We start from the raw sequence: 2,893 nt of genomic DNA, 5'->3' as shown, positions 1-2,893 counted from the left end.
CACAAGGGAGCCGCATAAGTGCCTCGTAGGCCTCGCGTCGGCGAGCCAGGAACTCGGACTCGGGCCGGTAGCGGGCCCGCTCCAGGCGCAGGGACTCGGACAGGGCTTAGGTCCGGGCGCGCTCCCTTTCGAGCTCCTCCTCGAGCCGGAGGTTCTCCTGGTGTTGGCGCTGGAGGGCGACGGGCGGGCGCGGTCCGCGGACGGCGGGTGGCGGCGGCGCGGCGGGGCGCGGGGGCACGGCGGCCCCGGACTGGATCCGGGCGGCCGGGGTTCTTCGTCGTTGCGAGGCGGCACACAGGAGGCGGCGCGCTATGGATTGGATTGGATTTATTTGATCTTTTCATATGCACATATGATCTGGGCACATATGATGATATGGTTAGAGCAGCGCTGCGGACTGGATCCGGCTCGGCGACGGGCTCGTCTGCCCGGCGTTGATCTTGTGCCCTGAGCACACGGTTGAGGAGTTCGGGACCGGTGGGCGGGGGGACTGGATCCCGCGTGCCGCGGCTTCGAGAGGCCCGCCGGCGCTCGATGTAGGGTCCCCTTCCGGCGTAATTCATTTCATCCCACACGACGCGGGCTGCGGCGCGTAGCACGCCGAACGGCACGCCACGGAGGCAGGCTTGGAGGTAGGTACCTCGAGCACACGAACAGCCCCAATGGGCTACGGTCGAAATCACAGTCCGGCATGATCGGTAGCTTCCAGAGCACGGACACAAATGATGGAAAAAAGGGATTCGGGATCGCGAGGTTGGCGACGCGACGGGAGAGGATGAATGGACCAATGGGGTTTTAGACGCTGCACATTGCACATATCAATTACTCGAGGATCTGTGAATCCGATGTCCATTTCAATGTCGAGACTTTGTCGCGCAGATCCAATCTCTAGCATCTAGAATTCCTTCCGCCTTCTGTTCCGAAACATCCAGTGTTCCCCGCAAGACTTGTTCATATCGAGCGTCCCAGGCAGACATTCCAATGTGTGCCACGTTGTTAGTCACGAGGCCGCGACGCTGTTTATCAATTGATTACAAATATATCATTGAGAGTCGGCCGGAATTTGGCCGGGAGTGTGGCCAATGGCCATAGGTATTTCTTGGAGATTATCAATAAAGAGAGAGCCCGCTGGAGAAACGCCTTGCTCGAGTGCGAATGTCGTGCCCAGGCACGTCTGGACTTCGATGGTCGACGGTAGCGAACGCCTGCGCACCTCACTTGCTATCGAGCTCTCGCGTAGTCGAGACGGATCGAAGAGCACCAGTAGCAATCCGGCAATCTCCTCGGGTATCCAGTGCCCAGATCGTCAGACCCAGTCATTCTAGGGATACCGAGGGATAGTTCGTAACAACAGTTGCCGGAAGAAGGGTCATAGGCAAGCGAGGTGCCCCGAAAGGACGAAGGACGACCGTCAGTCGTACAATACGGCTGGGTTCTCCGGACTCTTTCACGAACGCATCGCCTAGAAGCCAGACAACGGATACCAATAGAAGTGATAGGAATTTCCGTGAGTGGAAACTTCACTAGATCAGTCGGGATACCAGGAGGAGGACAGAATTCAGACTTCAGAATGACGAGGATGCCTTCTGTGTGGTCACAGAGCAGAGAGTAACTCTATTCGTTTATTCGTTGAATATATAGGATGATATTTGTGTCAAGGATCCAGTAGGTAGAGAGAGTGAACGTCCTAGATTTACATCCGGAATTTACTGACTGAGTTTTAGAACTAGGTCGCTGAACTAGAAAAGTATCTGATTGTGTCTATTTAGCATCTGGACAAGGTATATGCGTCGGAGGTTTCTGACAAACAAGAATAGAGTTTGGAGAACTCCATATTCCAGCAAGAAGTATTCCGTGGAGATCAGGCGACTGGCGACAGCGTAGTCCGTGTTCGTATAGAGGCCGGGCTGGAGCATCTGATCATAGAGCGGTGACATGGCGAGCAGCATCACCAGCAAAGGCACAGGCATCGACCGAAGCGGTCAGGCCTAGGATTTCGAAATGTTCGAAATGCCAGAGATTCTGGCATAGAGCCGAGAAATGTATTCACATGAAGGTTCTCAGATCGAAGTATGGATTCGAGGGATCGAGTTCCTCCGAACTCAATTTTCTACGAACCGCTTGGCCAGGCTAAGGTTCAACTCGAGTTAGATGGGACACCGGATAAGATCATGCATTGCGATGAGATTCTCTTAGGCCAGGATTTCCTAGATGGAGACGTGATGTCACTCTATCATAAGGGTGGATCATGGGTCGTAGATGACCAGGCTTTCGACGAAGTCATGGCAATATTCCGTAGATCGGCACCGGAACTTCAGATCAAGACGAAGCGACCGGTCAGGTTAGGACCGCGCTCAGTTTCATTCGTCAAAACTGTAGCGGTAGGCAAGAACGAAGGCTGCGTTATACTAGAGGATCGGCAAGATTTCGGGGCACTATGTGAAATTCAAGATGAAGAGCTAGTCATCCCAATCGCTAATACAGGCGACAAGGAGATCAGCTTGGAAACCGGAACCTTGTAGCGCGCGGTACTCCAATGGGAGCTGAGACGTTCTATGGAGTCAAGTGGAGAGAGGCGAGAGTGTGTAAACCGATGGCAGACGATTCTAGTCAGCCGACAGAGATCACAGGCACCGACGTTTCGATGGGAGAGGAGGTGTTACGTACACTTCCAGTCAGCGCCTCAGGGAGGCAGAGATCGGGGCTGGACAATTCCGAAAGAGGCCGCTAGGCGGCGCTCCCGATACGCCTGCCGTCGCACACAGCTGATGGCGGGTGACGTCAGTCACTCGGTCTGTCAACCACCGACTCTAAGAGAGCGAAGATATTCGGAAGTGATAATTCCCACCTACGCTGTGTTCATCGACTTCAAAGCAGCTTTCGACAACGTCAA

At 54.6% G+C, this 2,893-nt stretch overlaps 1 pseudogene; it reads left to right on the top strand.

Annotated features, from left to right (window-relative positions):
* Positions 1-2,522, top strand: part of LOC114828418 (uncharacterized) — a 4,236-nt pseudogene extending 1,714 nt beyond the window's left edge.
* Positions 2,523-2,893: the final 371 nt, after the last annotated feature.

Source organism: Galendromus occidentalis, unplaced genomic scaffold (assembly GCF_000255335.2).
Source record: "Galendromus occidentalis unplaced genomic scaffold, Mocc_1.1 scf7180000077513, whole genome shotgun sequence".
Classification (NCBI taxonomy): domain Eukaryota; kingdom Metazoa; phylum Arthropoda; class Arachnida; order Mesostigmata; family Phytoseiidae; genus Galendromus; species Galendromus occidentalis.
This window is presented reverse-complemented; position numbering and strand designations above follow the sequence as displayed.